The sequence below is a fragment of the Callorhinus ursinus genome, unplaced genomic scaffold (assembly GCF_003265705.2).
Source record: "Callorhinus ursinus isolate GAN/ISIS: 27379988/994484 unplaced genomic scaffold, GSC_fseal_2.0 scaffold2, whole genome shotgun sequence".
NCBI classification, from domain to species: Eukaryota; Metazoa; Chordata; class Mammalia; order Carnivora; family Otariidae; genus Callorhinus; species Callorhinus ursinus.
This window is the reverse complement of record NW_027397064.1, coordinates 73,762,836-73,779,034: the sequence shown is the minus strand read 5'-3', so window position 1 is coordinate 73,779,034 and position 16,199 is coordinate 73,762,836.

Sequence of the window (16,199 nt, the reverse complement as noted above, 5' to 3'; positions counted from 1 at the left end):
ATTTTAGCTTAATTACCTCTTCAGTGGCTCTATCTCTAAATAGAGCACATTCTAAAGTATTATGGGTCAGGAACTCAACATGTGAATTTTGAGGGGTAAGCACAATTTGGTCCCTAATGGTTGGCACCAAATATTAAGAAACTATATTAAACATGAGAAAAGGGTTGGAACCACATACGTGGAAAATAGACATTTTAATAAAAATGACATTAAAATTTTACAACTTGAAACTTTATGAATGGATTCAATAAATCTCAGAAAACAAAAATACCCAAAATTTATTCATGATATAGTATAATACTTGAATCTTCTATTAATTAAAAACAATGGTATTCAAACCTAAAACTTCATCCTAGTTTCTAACCTTAAAGTCTCTAGACCCAGGCAACGTCAAGTAACATAGTTTTTATGTATGTACTTTTTTTTCCAGAACACAGAAAAATACAGTTTTCTAACACACTCTGTCAGAATACTACCCTAGATTCTATAACGGAACAAGAATATTAGAAATAAAAAGAAAATAACCATATCTCCACTTAATTCAAAATCATTACAAATATCCCAAATATACATTTGTTTATGCAATCCAACAGAGTATAAGCAGACTAATACAACATGCCCCACTTCTCCTAGAAGTATCCAAGAATAGCATTGGGCTACATATAAGCTTAACTATTTTAATAAATTAAAATACTAAAAAAGACTCTCAAGAAAAGATAAGCAATGCATTTGATAGGATTTACTAGATATGTCTAACTTCAGAATAGTAAGCCAGAAAAACAAAGAACATGTCCAAACTTGATAGACCAGACATATATGAGAAACATTACATTTAGAGTTGTAATATTAGCAGTTATTTCCTCTAAAGTCAATTAACAATTAAAAAAAATGACTTAGTGTTCTATCTCTTACAGTATTATAAAAAACCCATGTAGATCAGATTTCTATTTGGTCAGCATTCTCTTAGGAGGTATTATTTTCATATTATAGCCTTGACATTAATATCCTTAAGTATTTAGATCTTTGTGTTACATTTTCCCAACGCGTCTCATGTCTCTCCCTCGGCGCATGTGCGCGCGCACGCCCACAGAGGCACATACGCGCGCCCACACATGCACGCGCACGCGCCCCCCCCACACTTGTCCGATTTAAATATTATTTTAAAAAATTTATCTGGAAATCCATGAATCTGGAATACAGTGCACCATAAACAACTATCGATGTGCTTGAGAAATGATCTATTACTGAATAACGTATGGGCTGCTGTCAAAAAAAGGCTGTTTTCCATTATGACTGTTCTAACCGAAGACCTTAATGGAACTGTTGATAGCTTGTATTACAGGTTGTACTTGTGCCCGTAGCGGCACACAGAACTGTTAGCAGACCTGACCGTGATGCGATATTTAAGGATCAGTTTTTGTGCTCATGATGGGGCAGACACTTGCTCATGGCATCATTTGCTGGTCTTAATAGGTAAAATTATTCCAGTGTACAACAGAAGCTGTAAAAGCGACTGAGGGTCCACCAGTAGCAACCCAACCCTACAGAACTGTTATCCCAACACTGCTTCTGATAACACCAGCACAGCATACATTTCCTATATTATATATCATACTAATCTATATCATTAGTCCCTCCAAAATAAACTTTAAAACAAAATCACTCAATATCTCTCTAGGAATAGTGCATACATCAATGTGCTAAATATGTCTCTGAGTTCAATCCCACATTCACTCTGCCCTGTGTTATGGGCTGGAAGCCTAAAATTATACTTCTTGGACTCTCTCACCAGCTGTTTGCTGGTTAAATTCTGCCAAAGTGAGGCACTTTTCCTGAAGTAGAATTTAAAGAGGAAGACAAGTTATTGTTGCTCTGTCTTCTGCAAAAGCAGAGGACTGGAATTGACCTTTGGCTCTAGGAATACTGGGGGTATGTGATCGCTGCAGATGGAGTACAGACTTCAAGCTCCCATGGTGGTATCAGTATAGACTCCTAGCTGCCAGCTATTCTACCTGGGTGACATTTCCACAGCTTTCTGCGGACACAGTAGTGGACTTGGAGATGGGCTGTGGGTAATACTGCTTTCTCTTTCATTCCCTGACCCTTCCAACACTTTGATAACCAGTTCTTTCTTCTATTAACATCTCTTTGTTGAGATACTAGAGTGGTTTCTGTTTCTCAGCCTGGATGGATACAATGAGATACAAAGGAATTTGATGACTTCAGAGGTTTATAGAAGACAAATATGAAATCTGAATAAACTAGGAAGTCTAGTGTTGTAGTTAAGAGTTTGGGCATGTAAGTGCTAAAGAAATACAAGAAGCTATTATTTGTTTTCTTTATTTGTTGGACAGTAGTACCATTTCAGAATTTCTCTCAACCTGTATTAACTACAGGGGTTTGTTTTAGGAGGGATAATAATTGGAAAGTCTAACTCTCAGTTCATGGGCTCTTGTTTTTCTTTCATTAACCAATTGGGTTATGACAGCTCTGGAAATCTACCACATTTTTTTTTTTTTTTTTTGTCTATTGCCTTTTTGGCTCTATTAGGAAAGTAGGATTTCCTCTGGCATGCAAAATTCTTGCAAATTAGGATTTTAAAAACACCATCCTAAAATTAGCTCTTGAAATGAAAACACTCTTAGAAACTATTTACCAGGAATACATGACTCAAGATAAATATTCATCCTAGTGATGGTATTTTTGTAATTGATACCAACATGCATCAAAACATACTTCTTGGAGAGCTCCAGACATCACCTTATTCACTTCCAAGTAGTCCATTAATTCTGAGGGGTTTATCTTTTCCCAGTTTTGTAGACTGCACCAGAAGCCAAAAGATGTCATTACTGTGGAAGGAGTTTGGGAGTGAGTGTGGGGTGAGATGGCAGAAGATGTTTACGTGAGAGGTTAAATAGAGGAATTACAACATGGAGTTTCCTGTGAAGTGGATGCCATAAAGGGAATGAGATTCATAGGTTTATGCAAGTGGAAAGCTTACTTATTTGAAATTGTGTATCATTTTTCTAAAATATGTGCTCTGTATGTACAGATCTGTTTGCGATCGATAGTGTTTGTAAAATAAGTATAGAAATACAATACCATACACATTACCCAAAGAACCATACACTTCAACCTAAAGTGTTAGAATTATCCTACTGAGCAAATGATTCCTGGCAGATGGAAATAATGTTATTATATGAGCTATTTTAAAAATGCTCAGGTGTATCACTATGGTCTTCTAGAAATATATACTTTTTAACCTAAAGTTATAACCTAAAGTGTGTTGTTCCTCTAAATAGAAAGTCTAATACAGAAAATAGAAACAAGTTAATTTCAGTTCCTAAAATTTCATATAACAAGTCTGCTGGAAAGTTCTGTAGAAATTGGTGATGAGTGCTTGGCACAGGGATTGGGAATTTATATTCTAAAGATGCATTGCATTGCTTCATATGGACAAAACCAATTGTGGTGGCTCCATGTTCTTATTCAGATAATAAGAGAAAAAAATCAGTCATCCATTTTATGGATGCAAATTTGAAAAATAAACTATTTTTAATGCTTTATGTCTCAATTTTTAAGCTGAAAAAATACATGTAAGTAATTCTGTAAAATAAAACTCTTAAGTTTGAAGTATGAGAAATCTAAGTGTATAGTCCCTAAACAGCTTAGAGTTGGGGGTGCTATCTTAAATGAAGCACCTGTTAATAGGCTACCTCTATTTTAGTTATGAGCAAGTAGATCTATAGAACTCTGCTTCCTTCTTGCTTGACATATCTCTGCCCTTGTTCAACAGCATGAACAGCTTCTGGAGAATGGTTTCCTTCTCACCAGGAGAATGGCCTCTCCCTTGGCTTTCCAACTGTTGATAAAACCTAAACAATATACAGAACTCTAGCTATAACAGAGGCTGGGAAAATAATGTTTAGCTTTCCTGCCTCTGAAGTGTAAACATATGAAGGAGGATGGAAAGGAAGATACTGAACAATCATATACAGCACATGTGTAGAACAAAAATAATGTAAAAATTATTTTTTAATAATAAAGAGTTGGAATATATACTCTAAATCCTCTTCTGTTTTCCATAGTTAATTTGTTTGTTTAGCCAGTAGGATATTTGTCATGAAGTGCTGTTGGGGGAAACACTTGTAGAAGGTAAGGAAAGGGAGCAAAATTAGGCAGAGAGAGATACAGTCTTAAAAAAGTATCAGCTGACTTTACTGGGATGAAACTTGAGAGCTACCCCAAGCTGGGTCAAAAGGGCCAGTCATTTACCCCATGTCAGTTAGGCACTGTTTGAGGTCTGCCTGTAGAAGAAAGAATGGCCTTGGTTGAGGCATGTCTCATTAGATAAGGCAATCTCCCAAAGGGACTGATAGATGAAGGAGATCTGTTGGCAATATTTCTGCATTTGGGATAATAGGGCTTTTAATCCTACAGGGGGTCTAGGTAATATAGGCAGCATCTTTTACAGACCAATCTTTGTGTGGCTTAGAACCATTTCTTCATATAAGGTCAGAGAAAACTCTCATGATTACAATGGACCTGTCTTCCTGATGTCCTGACTGTTGTCTCTGAGAGTTCTGTCTTAGGTCACCATGGCTTCCTTGGACTATTTATTATCAAATTGACCAAGGGAGCAAAAAGCGGCACCCAAGTTGGTCACTTAGGTGCTAACCATATTCTTAAATGCTCTCCCTGTGTAATAGCAACCCAACTTTTTCCTAATGATCAAGGTCAATAACTCACTTCAAAATGGTCACTCTTCTTGCCTGCTAGTCCCTTGACACAGGAGACTAAGTGTTTAGGTAGCAATTATAGTTTATGGTTCAGTGGAACACTTGCCAAATGACAAAAGCATTCCCTAGAAGAAGAATTCATTATTTTGTTAGAAATTAAAAACATTATTTTGAAAGTATTTTCCAACTAAGAATATTTTAATAGTGGAAAGGAATGTGCTATATGGTTATATGATTCAGTGAAAATAATTATTCAACCATTACTAGAGAAGAATATCTGGTTTAATGTAATGGCACATAGAGTTTTATTTAATTGAGTTGTTGATTTTTCTATACTATTTTGTTATCAATGATGATTTATGAATGGCACATTAACATGATGTAAAGGTATCTTCTTTCTGTGTGTATATGTTAGAACATCTATGCAGAACAAAGCTTATGGTAGAGAGATGAGCTTTGAAGACTTCTCAATTTTCACCATAATTAAAAAATAAAAATTTTAGAGAAAGACTAATATTATTATATCTAACTTGTAGAAGAGCAAGATAAAAGAAATAATGAACCCATTATAATAAACTGACACACTCCTGCTTTGAGCAACAGCTAAAAGTAGTATTTTCCATTGAGTAGAAGATTTTTTTTATATTGCTCATCCAATATCAAGAGTGCTAATACTTAAGAATATCTCAGAATGCAAATGAGTCAAAATTCCTCTTTTGGGCAATGGAAGAACGGGAAGAAAACTATAAGATGACAATATTTAAAATCATGTATGATTTGACATAATTGTATTTATGAAAGCTACATAATTGTGCATGTATATATATATGTAAAAAGAAATTGGCTTTTCTAAGAGTGTGGATGCACCCGAAGTTATACTCACTGTAGACTGGGTATTTGGAGAAACCAATGAGTGATTAACGTTTTCTGTGTATACCCAAAGGTTAATTGCACTGAAATAAAATCCCTTGCACTTTTAAGAGTGAAGTTCTAGAATTTTTGACTACTGAGTTATCTTTATAATCCTCATTCTTAATATATATTTGTTACTTCCTTCCAGGGGATTTATTTTCTTTCTTCCATTTTCATTCAACTGCAACAGCAAATTAACTATCTCCAGTTCTTTCAGTTTCTTGCACAAATAAGGAAGCTTCCCCACAAAATCAGTTTAAAATCATGTTTGCAGAATTGTTGTTGGCAAGTTGTTAGCATCTGGTTGCTAAGAGTGAGTGTTGCACTCTCCCAACATTTTCTTATAGACAGTTTGTCTGTAATATAGAATACTGATGTATTCATGTATTGGATATTTTATATTTTGCATTCTTAACTTTTGGGAATGAACATTCTTATTAAGCCAGAATAACACAACTTGGAATTTCTTCAGCAGCAGGTGTAACTTTAAAAGACTTTATTGATGAATGAACCAAGTGATTATAACTGAAAGAAAGTAACCCAACACTCATTACCACTTGCTTTTGGTTCCAAATTTTACTGTAGAAAAGTGATATCCTCTCTGTTGTGTAGAGGTTGAATCATCATTATTTCTTTTTTTCCCCTTTTCCTTACATTGATATTATTTTCTAAAACTTTTGCAAATAGATTGGACCTATAACTCTAGTGTATTCACAAGAAAATTTTCACTGAGGAGTCTCACTAGAAAATTCTAAGCTCAAATAATTTATCTTGTTGAGTCTTCAGTCACTGAGTCTTTTTTTTTAATTATTTATTTATTTATTTATTTGAGACAGAGAGAATGAGAGAGAGAGAGAGAGCACATGAGAGGGGGGAGGGTCAGAGGGAGAAGCAGACTCTCTGCCGAGCAGGGAGCCCGATGTGGGACTCGATCCAGGGACTCCTGGATCATGACCCGAGCCGAAGGCAGTCGCTTAACCAACTGAGCCACCCAGGCGCCCTTCAGTCACTGAGTCTTAATCAGAAAGTACTTCTAACAAAGAGCGTATAAAAGGCAGTATCCAAAAAAACCTCAAACATTCCTATTAGGTGTGAATGCATGAAATACTTTTACATGAAAAAGCCACAGCAAAGTAAGGGATAAACACACAAGCTGGTATTTCTTCAAAAGCATAGGTCACAAGTACTTATAGGTGGAAAGATACATCCATTGGAGCAGTAGATCTGGGATTCTCTTGAAAATTATGATTGATACCTGTCATATAATGATGTATGATCAAGAGAGAATCTATCCTGAGGTATTTAGATTCTGCTATTGTTATTTAATCAAAGATAACAGACTGTCTTCATCATTGATGATCTAATCAAGGAAATAACAATCAAATATTTAATATTGGATCATTCTTCCATCATTTGTACGGTATGATTTCTTTTTCACAGTAACACACAGTATTTCAAAGACAGGAATAAGTAAGGGGAAGCTCCACTCTTCTGTTGCATTATGCATTTTTTAGGTCTCAGCTCAACCATCAATAACTCAGAAAAGATTTCCTAACTTCAGTGATCAATTTAACTATCTAAATTTTATATTATTATAGCTTCATTGATAGCCAGTTCTTAATACTTATCACAGTTGTAATTTTACATTTTGTGAAATTATCTGATGGCTGACTCTCCTATTAGATTGTGAGCTAAGTGACAGGTATTTTGTTCTTTGGTTTTATTTCTCATTCTTTTGGTGGAGAGCAAGATGGTGGTTTCATCATTCTCCACTCAGAGCCTAGTAGAGTGCACAGCAAATGGAAAGCCAATGAAATGTATTTATGACTTCATTCACTGAATAATGAATAAGATAAGAATTGAAATCCTTATTGATTTTAATGATCTAGGTAGTTGTCAAGTTGAAAAATGGAGAGGACCTAGTCAACAGGGATTTGTGGTTATTTTAGCATTGCCCCTCAAAATATCAGAAAAAAATTGCAGTGAAACATAAAGCATATAAGCAATATTTAAAAGGATTAGCTGTGCTAACAAAGCCAATAACCCAACAATATGTTAAATAGCTCTGTATATCAAAAATGAGAGAAAACCCAGCAGTGAGCTGGGTGGATGCTTCACTGAAAGCTGAAAAAAAGAGGGGCATGGGTGGGATAATGATCAAAAGCAATGTACAAGTAGCAAGGTCCAAAGCCAAGGTGAAGGTATGAAAATGGGAGCAGTAGCAGCCAGTGTAAGCACATAAAAAGATTTCAATTGTATGAAATCTGCACTCTAGACTTTGGTATTTTTAAAGCTTCTTCGATGATTCTATTGTGTAATCAAGGTTGAGAACCACTGACTGAGAAAATTTATCTTTGTATACTTAACAGTGTAAACACAATCTCTGTAAAATTCCTGCTACAAATAAAAAAAAATGGATTCTGCATACTGACAATTCAGAGAAGAGGAAAGATGAATAGCCATAAAATGAAAAGGTGTAAAAAAACATTTTCCAGTTAAGGGGTAATCATAGAAGTAGAAATTAAAACATTGTTGAATATTAGCCCATACTCAGATAGTCATAAGCAGTAAAAAAAAGAACCTTAGTTATTAGAGAGGATGTAGAGAAATAGAAACATCTGTAGATTACTGATTTTAATGTAATAATAAAATTACTTAGGAACATTTTGAGTTAGGACCAAAGGCTTGATTAGTTTTTTTTTTTTTTAACGCAGGAAAGGGATTCAAGAATATAGAACCTATGTCTCCCTTCCACCAGTGTTCTCTTTGGCCATTCAGTGTACTCATTCTTAACAATGTGTGTGGTCTGAAGCTTGTGGTTTCTTTCAGCCAGAATTAAAAGCTCTTTGTCACTTTTAATATTGACACTTAGGAGAGTGTGTATAGGAGATACTAATAAGGATATTACTTTCCTACATTTCTTTTTTTAAAAAGATTTTATTTGTTTATTTGAGAGAGAGCGCACATGTACATGAATGGGGGTTAGAGCAGAGGGAGAGAATCTCAAGCAGACTCCCCCCTGAGTACAGAACTCCACCCATGGCTTGATCTCAAGACCCTGAGAATCATGACCCAGCTGAAATCGAGAGTCAGTCGCTTAACCGATGGAGCCACCCAGGCGCCCCCTGGCCCCTACATTTCTGTACTGCTTTGCAATTTAAATTTAAAGCTTTCACATGCCCTTTCCTGCTCCTAACTACACTGTAAGTTAGAAAATAAGTGATAGTATCCAAATTCACATGCTGAGAAATTTGGGAGGGAATTATTTGCAAGATACACAGCTTGTAAGTAACAATCAAAACTCAAACCTGGGTCTTAGGATTTCTAGTTCAATTCTTTTGTCATATGACAACAGAGATTCCTGTAGTTTTGTGTCATTTATTTCTTAGCTGCTTTAAGTAATGTTTGAATAACTAACTTGTTAAGGAAAATAATTAACTGGCAGTTTCCTTTAAAAAAAAAGATAACCATGAGATAATATTTTTATATGTTTTAATCTTAGATTTTAGCAAAATATAAGCACATTGTACTACTGTATGAATGAACTGCCTGCCATCTCACTCCTAGGTTGAGCAAAAATTTCCATAAAAAGAAACTTCTCAGGGTAATTGCATTGAACTAGAAACTACTGCAAATATTTTCAGTTCGGCATGAAATTGAAGTCAGCAAAACAATTAACAATAAGTTAAAGACTTCTGATTTCAGTTGTAATGAGGTTCAAAGTGCTCAGTTTCTTTCTTACAACAAGGAAAAGCTGAATACAAAAAATGAAAATCAATATCTTTTCTTTGACCCATGGGAGAACTGGGGTTGCAGGGAAAAGTGCCACCCTGAAATCTGGAGAGACAGGAGAATTCAGTGAGTTACAAGTGAGATCTGTTTACTTGGAGCAGAAGTCTCTGGTGTCATGCATCAAAGATGTCTTTTGTTATCTGTATTTATTGATGTTTTAACATCTGGGACCTTGCTGACCCTGGAGGAACTCTCTTCCCAATGTTAGCCAACATCTAAAGATAGTAAGCAACCTGCCAGCAAGTGTGCTTTTCAAATGCAAATAAACCAATCCAGAGCTCACCCCCAACCACCTCCCTTATTATACCCTTATACTTATCAAAAAATTGAGTCAAAAATTAATGACTTTCCAAAAAAGAAAGTGACAGGCTCAGATTGTTTCCCTGGTGGTGAATTCTACCATATATTTAAGGAACAAATAATACCAATTCTCTACAATCTCTTCCATCAAACAGAAGCAGAGGGAACATGGCCTAACACATTTTGTGAGACCAGCAGTCTCCTAACACCAAAACCAGTAAAGACATTACTAGAAAACTATAGACCCATATCTCTCATGAACATAGATGCAAAAATCTCCAAAATATTAGCAAATCAAATCCAATAATGTATACAGTGTATAAATTATATACCATTACCAAGTGGGATTTTTCTCAGGTATGCAGGGCTGGATAAACGTTTGAAAATCCATCAACCAATGTAACCTATCATATCAACAAGGTAAGGAGGAAAATCATATGATTATATCAATTGAGGCAGAAAAAAAATTGGTAAAACCCAACAGTTATTGATAATAAAAACTCTTAGCACACCAGGAATAGAGGGGAATTTGCTCAACTTGATAAAGAACAACTAGAAAAATTCCTGTAGTCATGTTGATAGTATGTACTCTCAAAATGATGTGATGTAAATGGCACTTCTGTGTTTTTCCTCCCAAAACCTATAACTTCAGACTGATCATGAGTAAAACATCAGGCAAATCCCACAAAATATGTGGTCAGTAGTCCTCAGAATTGTCAAAGTCCTCAAAAACACAGGAAATCTGAGAAACTCTCACAACCTAAAGGTGTCTAAAGAGACATGATGACTAAATGTCAGGTAATATCCTGAAAAGGATGTTAACTGAAAAAGGCAATTAGGTAAAAACTAAGGAATTATGAACAAAGTAGGAGTGTTAGTTAATAATATGTATCAATATTGGGTCTTTAATTATAACAAATGTATATGCTAAGCTAATGTTAATGATAAGGAAACTAAACATAGGTATATGAGAACTCTATTATCCTTGTCATTTTTCTGTAAATCAAAAATGATTCTAAAAATAATTTTACAAAAAAAGATATCAAAAGTATCAGATGTCAATATCAACATTTTCCAAACAGCTTTGTGTTTACAAGCCTTTGCTATAGACTCTGCCTTAGCTTGCTCTTAAATTGTATATAAACTTTGTTCCATGCTCTGAGGTTCTCTCTACCTTCTTTATACTGTTTGTCATTTGGGTAGAGTGGACAGAACAATTTGGAAAACCTTGTACTTGTCTCCTATTGACAGCATGCCTTGTTTTATAAGAAATACTTGAATTATAAAATTTCTTGTATCATTGTAATAAGCAAAGAACTTTTTTTTTTTTTAGCAGTGCTAAAGCACATTTCCCAAAAGTATTGAAATGAAATAGTTATTTCTGTCACTTGCTTCCGGATTATGCCTTGCCTTCCTTAGCCCTTTTCAGCTACAGGCACTGAGGCTGCTAAATGCCAGATTAAGTCCTGCTTTCTTTCTGAGCCAGCCCTTATTTATTAGTCTTTTGAGCTTGAGGAGGTGAAGTGTGAGCTTTCTACCCTCGTGCATGGTTAGATAGCAAGTCAGGTCCTGTAGATTTGATTCCCACATGCACTGGCTTCTTCCTCTTTCCAAACTTGCCTGTGTAACCAAAGTGCCATAATGCCTTCTGGCTTAGCCTGAAGTAGAGGTAATAATACTAATACAGTACAGAATATTCTGTCACAAATAATAATCCATCCCAGTTTCCCAGGAGGGTTATTCAATATTTGAAAACAGTTACCAGGTCAGCCAGAAATGTATTTTCCCCAAGTGAAGTATACACATATCTGGCTCCAACATCTTGATTGTCCTTCAAGCAAGGGATCTTCCTTTCAGATATGGTCCCAAAGACAGGACTTTTATCCCAGTGCCAAACCCACTTATCACCATCTAGTGTTTATGAAAGTACTAACATAACTAGCATATGGAATGATTTGCAGATGACTTAGAAATGCCAGAGAGTGTTGCCTTTTAAGTTCTAAGAACTTTGTAAATCAGTTCAAAAATAATGAAGCATATGACAAATCCCCATTGAGTGTCTAGCCATGAAATCCTCTGAGAATTAAGAAGAATCGGAGGTCACTTCAAAACTTGATATAAATAGGGAAGGCTTTCTGGAGAAGCTGGACCTTGAAGGACACGAGAAATATTTTCTCAGAGGAAGAAAGCTATTTTAAGTAAGGGAGAAGGAATGCTCAAATCATTACCAGGGGCTCATCTTCTGTTTAGACTTCAGTATGCAACATGAGACAAGTAGCTTCAAATAAGAGAAGCTTGAGAAAAAGGTAGATGATTCTGCACACAGGAATTCTCCACCAGTCCAGCCAGACTTCTTATGACCTTTGGGAGTTTCAGGGAAAATTATTTTTTCTACCCCTTTAGCCCTCAAAGGCCTCACTCTCAGTGCAGCAGAGATATGGGTTGAATAACCAACACAGACACCAAAGTGTTCTAAAGATCATTTATGATCTAAAATAATAAATCTTGAATCCTTGAAACTTTAGAGTCATCCATCCCAAATGTGGGGCTAATTTGGTGTAAATGGCTGTGGAAAATGAAAGGCCTTAGTCACAGCAAAAAAAAAAAAATTTTTTTCTGACCTTCTACAACCTTCACTCTGACCACTAACTTTGTGATTAGACTATTTTGAATCGTCCCTCTGGGCATTCTTTCTGATAACAATAATAACTAGTTGTATCAATCAAGGTTCTCCAGAGAAACAACCAACAGGATGTGTGTGTGTATTCACACACACACACATTTTTATAAGGAATTGGCTCATGTGATTATGGAGGCTGAGAAGTCCCAACATTTGCAGCTGGCAAGCTGGAGACCCAGGAGAGCTGGTGGTATATTTCCAATTGGAGTCCAAAGGCCTGTGAACCAGGTGAACCAAATAACGTAAATCCTAATCCAAGTCTGAGTCTAAGGACCGAAGAAAACCAGTGTCCCAGCTTGAAGACAGTCAGGTGGAGAGCAAATTCTCCCTTACTCAATTGTTTTATTCAGGCCTCCGAGGATTGAATGAGACCTATCCACACTAGGGAGAGCAAGCTGCTTTACTCAGTCTACTGACTCAAATGTTAATCTCATTCAGAAACATACTCTTAGACATACCTGCAATAGTGTTTAATCAAATATCTGGGCTTCCTAAGGCCCAGCCAAATTAATACACAAAATTAGCCATCTCACTAATATTTACCAAGAACCCAATATATTTCTGCCGCTTAAACTGGACTTTTATCACGTTCAACTTAATCTCAGAAACTCTGAGAGGTCAAGTCTATTATCTCTACTTTTCCAAATGAGGAATCAGAGGTACAAAGCTGTTCAGTATCCTTTTTTTTTTTAAAGATTTTATTTATTTATATGAGAGAGAGAGCATAAGCAGGGAGGAGAGGGAGAAGCAGGTTCCCTACTGAGCAGGCAGCCTGACGTGGGGCTCGATCCCAGGACCCTGGACCATGACCTGAGCCGAAGGCAGATGCTTAACCAACTGAGCCACCCAGGAGCCCCAGCTGTTTGTATCTTTTCCAAATATCCTACCTATAAGTGGTGGAACAATATCTGTCTGGTTCCCAGAGGTGGTGAAACTACCATGTCATGTTAACTGACCCTACTGTCTCTGTATCTTGAGTCTAATGAACCAGCCAAAGGACTACAGTTCCAGCTTTGGTAGCAATGGTTGCTTTAATGAAAATGGACTTAAATCACAATTTTGACTGTATATTATACACGGTAAGCTTGGCTGAAGAGCTGTTATCCCTACTATTATAAGATGATTGTGGGAAAGGAAAATCACAAAGCTTTTTGGGGAGTGGTCTAGAAAATCTAACCACTAGAATATGGAGCATATGAGGGTGAATGATAGTAAATAATGACTAAAATTCAATGACACCTGTACGAGTTGAGATATAGTGCCCTTTAGAGTTGGCCTGATTCCACCCCTTGGTTTCTTTAAGAGTAAATTGAAATCTAAGAAAGTTGGTTTTGTGACTAACCCAAGGCTCCATAGATTTTTAGACCTAAAAGGTTAAATTATGGAAAATCTTGAATAATAGTGGCCAAATACATACTCTATGTTCTGGTAACACCAAACTACTTATAGTTCCCTGCTCACCTTTCCACACTGCTGCATACATCCTTTAAATGATATGCTGAAGTCTGCTCCTAGCTGCTGGAAAGAGCCAAGTATGCACATATTCTTCCCAGAGTCCACTGTGAAACATTTAGCAGCTGACCATTGCCTTTTGGCCCCTGTTCTGCTGATCACTTTTCTTCCATGAATTTCCCTATTTTCACCTGGCTTTATTTTCAAAGCTATTCATCCATCCATTAAAACTCAGCTAATGTGTAACCTCTACAATTAATTCCTAAACCTTTTCTTGATGCTTTAATAACACTTCATGCATATATCTATATCATTGTCCTTTTTATTATTTTAAAATTGTTTTGTTCTGTCTGAGCTTCTCAGAGATAGAACCTGTGTTTTTTAATCTTTGTATTCCCAGAATAGAACAGAGATCCCATCGTATTGTTGATGGCCAGTAAATGAAAGTTTGGCAGGGGATCTACTGAAAGTTTTTGAGCTCAGGATTTGTTAGTAATCAGATGTGATAGAAATCCTTGCTACATAAGGTGTGGAGGCTGAGCCAGCGGTACTAGCATCCCTTGGAAGCGAGTTAAGAAAAGTAGCATCTCCGGCCCCACTGGAGACCCAGGGAGTCAAAATCTGTGTCTGAACAAGGTCCCCAAGTGATATGTATGCATAGCCCAGTTTGAAGAGCACGAGCCAAAGAGCAGGAAAGAGTAAAAAGGACAGACTTCATTCCTTTTTTTGTCATCAAAGGATGTTTCAATATTTTCTTCTTTACAAATTCCCATGAAGAGATCAGAGGCCAGGCACAGGTAAAACATATTAGTTTTCTCAAAGAACAGTGGAACAAATTGAGAATTGTTTGTGGAAAATAAAGCCCTGTTATTCAGAGAAGGTAGGCATTTCTTTAGAAAGCTCGTGATGGGAAAAAAAAAAAAAGGTCATGATGAGACATGAAGCAACGAACTTGTTTTCTATTGCATTTTTGTGACAAGTACGTCTTAACTGTATGTAGAGACACATAGGTCCATAAGCAGTCTTAATCCTCACGTAGCCCAGTGAGGCCTTCAACTCAGGCTTGTCTTCCTCATAGAACCTTTTAAAATCTTCTTTTCGTTCATTATTTCTAATAATCTTGTTCTTCAGGGCAAATCTTGATGATAAATTCCAGTCAGTTAATCTAGTAGATGAGTTGTAGTGGGATGACATGTAGATAATAAGAGTATAAAATGTACATAATAATGATTATAATGTGCTAGGTACCTACTCTACATATATCTTCATAACAACACCATGGAATAAGTAGTATTCACGTAGGCTTCCTCAGTTTATGGAAGAAACTGATGCACAGAGATAAAGTCTTTATCTCTGTTCGCATACCTAAGTGGCAGGCTGGGATTCAAGATTCAAACCTAGTGACTGACTTCAGAGACCGTGCTCTGAAGGACTCAGCCAAGGTTCTTCCAACTCCAACATGTATCAAAATCATGTGGACTGCTTCTTAAAATGCCTTTCCAAGAATTTCTGATGCAGTAGGACTGCAGTGTGTCCTGAGAATTTGCGTTTTGTGAAAACTTGACATGACCAGAGCCATTTTTAAATAACCCTGGAACCGCTACAGCAGAGAACCTGCCTTATTTGTCTCTATTTAAACTGGGCCCAAACCTTTGGACTGGGCAAAATGGCAATTGTTTCAAGCGACTGTGTGAGAAGTCAGCAGAAGAACAGACATCCTAAACGCAAGACTGATAGTTGTGGATTTTCTGAAGGTAAAATCGGTAGTCAGTCAATGTAGAACCCAGATTAGCTTAATTGGTGGACATTCTTAGAAAGTTTTTTTCCTTTTCTTCAACTCAATGTAATTGTCTCTCTTCCTTTTCCATATAAAACCTCTTTGCTTTCATTTTACCAGTGGGAGACAGTTTGAGTTTCTACCTGAATCTTTGCTCCCCGAATTGCAATTCTTTAATCCCAAGTAAACACTCCTTTGCCTCTCGTTTTGCCTCTTTATTTTCAGGTTGACAATTTCTAACAAGTTCCCAGGTGACTGGGCCAGGCATCACACTTGGAGAATCACTTTATTATGAGACATACTACGCCTCTGTGTTTGCTAATTTTTAACTTACATAATTATGTTTTAAATTGTCCTTTTGTAAGAAGAAAAAGCTAGACCCAAATGAATGATGTAAACTGAAATAGCACTTTGGAATTAAGTAAGACATCTTTTGGAATTCCTCATATCAGACTTTACAGCTAACTCTTTTGCAGTAATTCTGTTCAGGCAATTCTGTGCATAAATTTTTCTATTATCCCAGAAAGAATAATTTTCTAAATATTTG